Source organism: Pinus tabuliformis, chromosome 8 (genome assembly GCF_031772625.1).
Source record: "Pinus tabuliformis cultivar Carrire ecotype Pingquan chromosome 8, CPIR1, whole genome shotgun sequence".
In the NCBI taxonomy this organism is placed as follows: domain Eukaryota; kingdom Viridiplantae; phylum Streptophyta; class Pinopsida; order Pinales; family Pinaceae; genus Pinus; species Pinus tabuliformis.
In genome coordinates, this window is record NC_142294.1 from 1,663,620,843 (window position 1) to 1,663,632,096 (window position 11,254).

General features: G+C 35.0%; 1 non-coding gene across 1 annotated transcript; it reads left to right on the top strand.

Annotated features, from left to right (window-relative positions):
- The first annotated feature begins 200 nt into the window (after positions 1-200).
- TRNAI-UAU (transfer RNA isoleucine (anticodon UAU)) lies at positions 201-290 on the top strand. The gene is given in 2 exon segments: positions 201-238; positions 255-290. It is a non-coding gene; the product is annotated as a tRNA-Ile (tRNA).
- The last annotated feature ends 10,964 nt before the right edge of the window (positions 291-11,254 follow it).

Sequence of the window (11,254 nt, forward strand, 5' to 3'; positions counted from 1 at the left end):
CAGTGCCATGCCTTTTACTGAAAATAAGAGACGTCTCCATGTCAATAACATGGATTTATCAAAGAATAAAAAAAAATAATCGAATCTCATAAGAAAGTGAATATTGGAGGCTAAATCGATCGCCCCCGCTACAGTTCGTCGGGAAAGGAGTGATCGCAAGCATAAAAGAATCTTATATCCACATTCCCATGGTATGAAATGGTCCCGTAGCTCAGTTGGTTAGAGCGTTGGTCTTATGGCCCTAGGTAAGTTTAAGCCGAAGGTCGCGGGTTCGAGCCCCGCCGGGACCAGTTTACAATTTTACAAGTAAATTACGGACATGGAATCACTAGTTTTCTTCTGCAATAAAAATCCATCGGGAAAATTTGAAAGGAATCACAAAACATCTCCATTTTTCTACCGGGAAATATGGAATGAAAAGTCGTGTGTTCGAACCCCGCGGGACCATTTAACGTTTTACAATATACAAATCACTGCCATGGAATCACAAAAACATTTCCAAATTTCTATCGGTCAAAATTGAAAGAAAGGTCGCGGGTTCGATCTCCTCCGGGATCATTAACGTTTTACAATACAAATCACGGCCATGTAATAACAAAACATCTCCAAGAAAAGTCGTGGGTTCGAGGCCCACCGGGACCATTTAACGTTTTACAATCAAATCACGGCCATGCAATCAGAAAACCTATCCAGTTTTCTTCTGGAAGAGAGATCTGCCATGAAAATTTTGACTAACAGAAGAAAACGATTCCCTCCACCTATTGGAGATTATTAGCGTAGAAAACACAGTTCAAGTTTTTTTACTAAGTGTTTTTTTAAATATTGAGCAAGTACAATTTATTAAGTAGAGAGGTTTATTCTACATCCTAGTATAAAAAGACCTGTAAGTTGTTGAGCTTAGACACTTATTCTACAGCCAGTATGAAAAGATGTGTAAATTTATCTATCCGTTAGTTATTTAAGATTTTATAGTTAAATTTTTTTTCCGTCTTATATACACTCTATTTATCATTCAAAAATACAATTTAAACAATTAAAAATAATACATTGTATTTTGCACTCTTAAAAAATTTACACGGGAAGAAATTTGATACCTCTCGGCTCATGTTAAGATCTGTACTTAAGATGGATTTTGCTGGTTTTACAACAGAGTGTGAAACGATGTGTAAGTTAGGATATGTAAGTTTGTCCATCCGTCCTTGCCCCTTTAAAATAAAAATTATGTTCTAAATATAAAAATAATGTAGACTATAATTAAAAAGAAATGAATATGTTATAAAGTAATTAGAAGTAAAAAAAAAATATAAGAATAATTAACTAGAGATTTAAATAAATTATTTGAAGATAACTATCTATATCAACTTCATATATATTTATATATAGAAAATAAAAATTAAATTTTTATGGTTAAAATTTTTATATGATCTTATATATATTTTATTTAATATTCAAAAATATAATTTCAACAATAAAAAAATAACACAATATATTTTACACTTTAAAAAAATTTACCAATAAAAAATTTATATCCCTCTAAATTCATTACTTGAAAAATTCAACAAAACATCAAATTTCTCTTTGTTCCACAAATTTATCTCTTCCCTCTCTTCTTCTTGTTTGATTCCACCCTATTGGATTGCTCCTTTGGCCTATTTAAAGCGCTATCTTCGTGAGCAACGGCCGCTTTGCATTGTTGAACCTTTTCTAAATTTGAATTTGGTTATATTTAGTTCGGCCTGGTGCCCCGCTGTGCAAAGACATTTAAGAAAATAAAATTAACAATAAGCGTGACTTAGCCGGGAATGTAGGAATGGATGGTTGGACTGACTTTGTTAATGAGCTAATAAATTTGACAGCGTTATATTAGTTATATTTGAAATTGAAAAGTTAGAATTTATTTAATTTTTGTAGGTTAATTTAAACTAGATTATTTTTAAGTTGAAGTATAATTTAAAATTTTATATATTAAATAATTATTATAATTTATTAATTGTAAAATATTAAACAATATTATTTTTAAAATATAATTAATTTTTTATTAAGTTAATTTTAAATAATTAAAATTTTTAATTGTTTTAAGTAATTTGCTTCCTTTATCTAATATAGATAATCAAGAAGATCTTTATTGTCAGATCAGGAGGTAACTTCTCAAATCATATTATTCATTTAGGTTGTTCATTATTATATACAAGAGGGAGTAACTGTTCACTTCATCTCCCAATGACTCTCCATCTTCACTATTATTTATTTACACTGATTACAGTGGTTCACCCAATCCCTATGATTAGGTGTCAACATTCCCCCCCCCCCCCAATCTGAAGGGATGTTAGTGAGTCCAAGTATCATTCTGAATCTTTCAAGCTTTTCTCTTCCAAGCGCTTAGGTGAAGATGTCTGCAATTTGCTCATTAGTGGAACAATGGCGAAGATGGATTGTTTTGGCCTCAACATGATGTCGAATCAGATGATATTTAGTATTGATGTGCTTCATTCGATCATGGAACTTTGGGTTCTTGGCCAACTTTATTGCCGAGGTATTGCCAATCATGAGTGGAGTCAATTGTACCTGTTTTACCTGAAAATATTCAAGAATTTTCCTGAGTCACACAATTTCTTTTGTTGCCTCAGTTGCTGCCACACATTCTGCCTCTGTTGTGGAATCTACTGGAACTGATTGTTTGTGTGATCTCCAGGAGACAGCTCCTGATCCAAGACTCATAGCGTAACCTGAAGTAGATACCCCAGTTTCTTTGTCTCCATCGAAGTCTGAATCAGAGTATCCAATCAAGCTGAAGTTGTCCACCTGTATATACTTGATTCCAAAGTCTTGAGTTCCCTTCAAGTACTTCAAAACTCTTTTTGCAGCAGACCAATGCCCCTCACAAGGCTTTTGCATAAACCTAGAGAGGATTCCAACAACAAACGAAATGTCCAGTCTGGTAGTAGTTAGGTAGTTGAGACTTCCTACAAGTTGTCTATACTTTGTTGCATCCTCAAATTCTTTTCCTTCAATGGATGTGAGATTTAAGTTTTGTTCCGTTGGAGTAGTCAGAGGATTGCATTCAGTCATGCCAAACATGTTCAACAGATCTCCAATGTACTTCTTTTGAGAAAGGAATATGGACTTCGGATGTTAAGTTACTTCAATACCAAGATAGTAATGAACATAGCCCAAATTAGTCATTTCAAAACCTTTCCTCAATTCCTTCTTTATGGATGCAATGTAGCTCTCATTGTTCCCTGTCATCAAAAGATCATCTACATATACCACAAGATATACAACTGTTTTTCCAACCTTCTTAACAAACAAAGCTGCATCATCAAGATCATAATGTTTGAAATTGGGTTTCAGAAGATGGCCAGTTAGTTTTTCATACTAGGCTCACGGTGCTTGTTTGAGGCCATACAAGGATTTCACAAGTTTGCATACTTTATGTTCATGTCCTTTCACAACAAATCCTTCAGGCTAGGACATAAAAACATTCTCTTTTATATCTCCATTCAAGAAAGCCGTTTTTACATCCATTTGATGAACTTTCCAACCATTCTGAGCTACTAGGGCAAAGAGTGTCTGGATGGTAGCCCATTTCGCTGTGGGGGAAAAAGTCTCCTCATAATCGACCCCTTCCCTCTGTGCAAAACCTTTTGCCTCAAGCTTGGCTTTGTGCTTGTCAAGTGAGCCATCAGCTTTATACTTGTTCTTGTAGACCCACTTGCAGCCAATTGGTTTGATTCCCAATGGAGGACAACCAACTTCCAAGTGCCATTCTTTATTAAGGAATCATACCTCTTTTGCATTGCTTCTTTCCATTCATCATGAGAAGCAGCTTCTTTGAAGGAAGTTGGTTCAAAATTTGTAGACAAATTCAATTCACAATCATAAGAAACATCCATATCAACAGGTGAATCAGAGTCATCTACATCACCTCCATTTTGCCGGTTTGAATTTTTAGTTCCTATCTTTCCAACCTCATCAGGATGAACACTTTCAAGTGTCTTTGTCAGCCACTTTGGGGGACCTTTCTCAGATGGTCCAGGCTGCTCCATTGATTGAGTTGGGACTAAATCAAGATTGAGTCTCCCAATTCTGTCAATCACATCACTCAAAGTATCATCCGTTGTTGGAGTTTCATGCAGGGGAGAGAGTGCTTCAGAAGAATATTCCAAAGATTGATCTAGTATAGGAATCCCCCCTTCAAGACGTGGAATCTGATTATCAAATTCTTGAAATGGTTTTGCATTTGCAAATTTATCCAAGCGATCAAGTTGCCGCTCAACAACATTGTCAGTTTTGGATGATTCAAGAAAGATTACATATCTAGATACAACAAACTTTTTATTGACTTCATCATAGAGACGATATGCTTTATAGGTGTTTGAATACCCCAGGAAGATACACTTATGACTTCTTGCACCAAGTTTGTTTCTATGTACCTTTGGTATCAAGGCATAACATGTGGAACCAAAGACCCTAAGATGCTTTAACGAAGGAATGTGCCCATACCACATTTCATAAGGAGTCTTGTTTCTAATAGCATTAGATGGACATCTATTCTTTACATATACATCACATAGAACTACATCAACCCAAATATCAATTTTACATTTTTGAAAAACATCATGGAGCGTACCATATTTAAGATTGTCCTATTCATTCTTTCAGCTACTCCGTTCTGTTGGGGATTATAAGGCATAGTTGTTTGATGTTTGATCCCATGTTGGCGAAGATAGTTTTCAAATTCATTTGAAGTGTATTCTTTTCCATTATCAGTGTGAATAGAGCCAATATGAGATTGTGCATCATTTTCAATCCATGTATGAAAGTTCTTGAATGTTTGAAAAACATCATATTTGTTCTTCAATAAATAAACCCAACACATTCTGGTGTAGTCATCAATAAATGTCATCATATATTTATTTCCATTTGCAGAAGGAACAAGAATTGGACCACATAAATTTGAATGAATGAGTTCAATTTTTCTATGTGCTCTTGAATGTGAATCATGAAAAGATTGTTTGCTATGCTTTCCTAGAATGCAAGCATCACATTGCTTAAGTTTCCTAGGAATTGTAGGCAAACCAATAACACCATTTTTCTTCAACAAGCGGAGGTTGTCATAGTTCAAGTGTCCAAATCTAGCATGCCATAATAAACTTGATGGAAATGTACCTTATTCATAATGAGAATTGTATGATAGATTTTGTGCACGAGCAGAGGTACCCTACAACTTGAAAAGCCTTTCTTCTTCTATACTCGTCATGACAAGTGAGTGGTTTGATGCTTTTTTTACCTCAAGCTTGCCATCAAACATATGAATGGAGTGTCATTGCTGACAGATGTGGACCAAGGACAACAAGTTTCTCCTCAGCTGTGGGAGATATAGAACATGATGCAGAAGAAAGTCTGGAAGACCAGGCAATTTAAGCCTGATTGTGCCAAGCTCTGATGGCTTGAGTTTTGATTTGTTTGCAAAGTATATTGCTCCATCAACATTGTCAGTAAATTCTTCAAAAAAATCTCTTTTGAAAGTCATGTGGCAAGTTGCTCCTAAATCAAGCAACCAATCATTTTTCCAAGAAGCAAGTGAAGCATTAAATAAGCCTTCATTTACTCCAATATTATAGCGTGCCACAACATAGTGAGCGGATTCAGGTGCTTTACCTTTCCCTTTATCATTAGTTTTACCTTTGGGTTGGTTTCTTTCCTGCTCAAGTATGTCCCAAGGAAACTTGCATGTGGATGCATCATGTGATCCATCTCTTTTGCAGCGTCTGCAGTGCAAATCTGACTTTTCTCCTTGAGAGTGTCTACCCCCCCGCCTTTGAAATTTCTTCCTCTTCCTCTTCGACCACCTCTTCCTCTGGAAGAATCTTGAGCAAGATTCTTTTCTCTTTAAGCAAGGCACACAGCCTCTTCAGAAGACTCAGGAGCTGTCTTCTTCCCAAAATCTTTCTCTCTTTCAGCAAATTTTTTCACAAGGGAGTCAAAGGTAATATCTTTGAGGTTTCCATTTGCTTGCAGTGACTCAAGATATTTTGAGTAAGTGGGATAAAGTGCCTTGAGAAAGCTATCAGAGGAATATCCAGTTCAACATTAGTGACTTTGATATCATGCATTATAGATTTGACTTCTGATGCAAGAGCAAGAGGATCATTATTTTGTAACTCAAGGGTGAAGAGTTTAATCATAAGTTGAACAACTTCAAGTGCAGAGTGTGAGTCATAGAGTTCCTTCAGTTTTTGTAAGGCTTCGAAAGCATTTGAAAATGGCGAAATATGGCAACTCACCTCTTCATTTACTGATGATGCAACCAATGCATAAGCCTTGTTGTTCTTATTTTCCAAAATGGCGAATTCCTTGTCTGAAGTAGGTTGTTCTGGCTCTTTGTCTCCGTTTCCAACACACACTCCTTTCCACAACTCATTAAAAATGAGAGTGTGTTTAATTTTCCGCGACCATTCTGGATAGTTATCTTTGCCGATGAGAACCACTCCAACTATAGAGATCAATGAATGCATTTAAATGTGTACTGTGTAAAAAAAATTCTCGTCTATTGGCAAAAATTTGCACTTACCGTGAAGACAAAAATGTAAAAAGTATTATTCTGATATGTAAATATCAGAGGGCTTTTTCGAAGTTGTCATAAGATATAAACCAGCTTAAAGGGTCACTTATGGCAGAATTGGTAAGAATTTCCGTTCCTTGAACTAACTCAGCATATGAACAAAATCAATTAAAGCTGTAAGCAATACTCATTATATATATGAGGTTTGGGAGCATTCAGAAATATATGATATGGAGAAGCTGTGAGGTGGTATAATACTTATTTGGAACAATGTTATATATGAAACAAACAGCGTAGGAGTCAGTGTAGGAGCCAAACAAACAACGTAGGAGCCAGCATATATATATACCAGCCTTATATATATGGAACAACGTGTTTATGTATATGGAATAGCATAGGACCAGAGCGATATATGTAGGGGAGAGGGTCGAGATTGCGTAGTTGGGAGATCCAGTATTACAAAAGTAACAGGTATACACAATGGATTAAACATGCAGTAGTATTGTAGTGGAGTATTGACAGGAGATATGAGGTTTGAACCCTGTTGTCGACGCCACAACGGATTTGGCAGCAACATGGAACAACATATACCATGAATTATTTCAACAATTTTCAAAAATCCATTGACATCAATGCAGATGGTTCATAGCATACAAAACATATAGCAAGCTTTACTGGTCAGGAGTTTTGACCAAATGCGTAGTTCAACGCTTTAACTCCTTTTGCTCCTTTCACTCTAAGTGAATATTATGAGCCCACACTTCAAAACGCTTCATTTCCTTCACAAATTATTACTCTTGGCAGTGTTCAATCCAGCGTGGAGGCAGAGGGACAGAAGAAAATGGCAGGAAATGCAGGACACATTTATGAATTAAATGGCAGAAAGGAGTTACAATGGCAAAAAGGGATGCCAAAAATGGAGCTAGCTTTGATACCATGTCAGACCAAGAGGTAACTCCTCAAATCAAATCATATTATTCATTCAGGTTGTTCATTATTATATACAAGAGGGAGTGACTATTCAGTTCATCTCCCGATGACTCTCCATCTTCACTATTATTTATTTACACTAATTATAGTTGTTCACCCAATCCCTATGATTAGGTGTCAACATCTATCATAATTTTACTACAACCCTCTCATATTCTATTAACAAGTTCTCAATTGAAGTTTCAAGTAACAAAAGAAATAGCAAAACCAACCCATGGTATGAAAAAGATTGTAAAAGTGCAAGGAGAGCAATTAAGGAAGTTGTTGATGAATCTCCTAAAATTGGCAAGATAAAAATATACAAAGCCCTAACTAAAAGGAAAAAAAGGCAGTATATTCATAAAAGACAAGAGAATCTCTTACACCTCTCTAAGGTAGATCCTAAGAAATTCTGGAGGTAGATTCTAACTAGGAAAACTAAAGATATTAATAAAATTGCTTTTCACGACTGGAATTCCTATCTTAAAAATATTTATGAATCTCCAAATGTCATGGATAACTTTGAAACCCTACTCACAACAAAAGAAGTTTTCTCATTATAAGACATTGATTTTGGGGTTAATCGCTTGGCTAATTGGAAAGCTAAGGACATTGAAGGTTACCAGGCGGAAATCTTAAAAATTGGAGGTCTTGTCCTCATCCCCCACATTCACAAGCTTTTCAATCAAGCGGTCGAGCAAGGGTTCCCTAAACCATGGACTCAAAGCCTCATTATCCCTATTTTTAAAAGTGGGGATAAAAATAACCCATCTAATTATCGGACAATTATGTCAGCCCTCTCCTAGCCAAGTTATATGGTATTATTTTGGAAAGGAAGTTGAGCATATGGCTTTAAAGTGAAGGTAAGCGGGCTAAAGGCCAAGTAGGTTTTAGAAAGCAACGCTCAACAATAGACCACCTCATTATGCTTAGGATCATTGTGGAGGAATGCTGCAATGATAAATCCAATCTCTTTTGTTTCTTTGTGGACTTTAGAAAGGCTTTCAATACGGTTCCTAGAAACAACCCTTGGAATAGATTAGAAGAGATAAAGGTTCCTTTTGAGTTGAGAGCTGCTGCTATAAGGTTATATGAGAATGTAATTGCCAAGTTAAAGAGCAATGAGGGGTGGTCGAAAGATATTAAGTGTAATATCGGAGTTAAACAAGGTTGCCCCCTCTCCCCTACCCTATTTGGCATTTACATCGACAAGCTAGAAGCTTGCTTAGAGGAAGTAGGATGTCCTGGCACGATCTTAGCTAGGATAGTCATCATCATTCTTCTCTACACTAACAATATTTTTCTTCTCGCAAGGTGCCCATCTAATCTTGATAAGCAGCTTATACTTCTTAAGGATTTCTGCTTTACCATGGGTATGATTGTTAACACTGACAAAACAAAAGTTATGATTATCAAATCCAAGAAGGACACTTACGCTAATTTTATGTATGACAATAGTAACTTGGAGGAAGTGTCTTCCTACAAGTACCTAGGAATTGATATTCATCACAAGCTCAACTGGAACTATAGCATTGAGAAAAGGATTAATGGGGGATGGAAAGCTTATTTTGGTCTTGAAAATAATTGTAAAATGACAAACCTCATAATGTGGGATAGAAAGAAGTTCCTCTTTGAAACTTTAGTCACTCTGATTATCTTATATGGATGTGAGGTTTGGGGTTGTAGCATCTCTAGAGAATCCTAGAGAAATATTGAGCAAATCCAGAAGCATTTTATAACGTATAACCTCAAAATTAAAAGCAACACACCCTATCCTATTCTCCTTATAGAAGTGGGTCTTTCCCCTATCGAGAGCCTAGCTATGACTAGGCTTTTGTTGTACAAGCACAAACTCATTAACATAGGAGACCATAGACTTGCTAAGCTAGCTTTAAATTCCAACCAAAACCACCTAAGGCTCAAACGAGGTTGGTATAAAGACACCAGGGCCTGGTTAAACCATTGGGAGATCAATGAGAATGTTGCATTGAAAAACATTAATAACATTAAAAATATTGTTACTTCTATGTTCAAAGAAAAAATGTGGTGTGAGAAAGATTTAGCAGCTAAAATAAAATTAAAATATTATAAGGAGGTCATCAACCCCACCCTAGAAGATCAAAAGTATCTCTCTGTTTTAACTAGCTCAAAGAAGAAAACTGCTATAGCCGAGATTAGAATGAACTCTCATGAGCTCCATAGTGAAACGGGTAGTTGGGCAGTTCCTAAAACACCATGGATGGAAAGGTTTTGCCATCTTTGTGAGAATACGAACATCGAGGATGAAAATCACTTCCTCTTAGAGTGCCCCGTGTACAACCACATTAGATCTCAGTTTCAAAACATTTGTTGCAATACTACCTTCCTAACCTTTAATGTTGTCAAAATTACAGTGAGCTTGGGAGGCTTCTCTCTGAGCTTTTTGAGCATAGGAATAAAATCTTAAATCAAACTAAATAATTCGTTTCTTTAAGTCCGATAAACCAAAGTTTGGTCTCAGTAGACGTTAACCACCACCATCATCATCATAAAGAGAATATGTTTAAACATTATTCAAAATATTGAATATTACGAAGTTGAATATAGTATTCTGACATCTTAATTTCCTTTGCCCATTGAAAAAGGTGGTGGTGCTTTATGTTTATTTATGTTTTATAAATTATGTTCCAATATACTTGATGCAATTTTTAAGATGTTGATAAGGATAATAACATCAAAGTCAATGTATAATTGATCAATACACTTTGAATAATAATAAATAACACTTGAAGTTTCTATTTGTGAATATCACGATGCTTGACCATATTGAATACTAACAAAGTGGATACGATCACTTAATGGATAAAATTTGAAAGAGTGGGGGATTGGCCTTAGGCACCATAATATTGAAACACCAAATTTACTGAAATGTGATGCTTGGTATTGAATACTAACAAAGTGGATAGGATCATCTAATGGACAAAATTTAAATGAGTGGGTGATTGCCCTTAGACACCACTGGATTGAATCATCGAATTCACTGAAATGTTTGCAAGTTTATGTTTAATGAAGAGATCTATCGGGAAATCATTAAAAATAAATTTTTAGAAATTTCAAATTTATAATCAAATATGTGATGGAATCATAATCAATAATTGAGACTTTGGAATGTAAAATTATGAAAGTTATGATTAAATTTCAAATTTATAATCAAATATGTGATGGAATCATAATAATAATTTAGACGCTTTCAATGTAAATTATGAGCAAAGTTCAAATTTCTAATGAAATATGCCATGTAATCATAACCAATCTAGGATTTCTTCTCAACAAAACTTGTACAATTTGTTTGCCACACTTACTAACACATCTCTAAAGAATATAGCCTAGGTAGAGAGGGAATTAAGTTTGTTAGCTCCACTCGAGCTATTTTCCTTTGAAACTGACCAATGTTATTGGGTTAATTACTATTGAATTTAAGTATATGTCATATTTGGTGTGAAGAAATCTAAGAGCTTGAATTCATAAACTAGAGTTATAAGAAATCTATACATGCTTGTTAAGAATTATAATTTATTTACCTTTAAACTAAATAGAATATTACAAAAATATTTCAAAATATTGGTCCAACCTTTGCATTTCACAACTATACAAAACCACCTACACATCACATAATTTACAAAAAGTGTCAAATGCATAATTTACATAACATATTTTATAATTAAAAAGTCACATAATTTA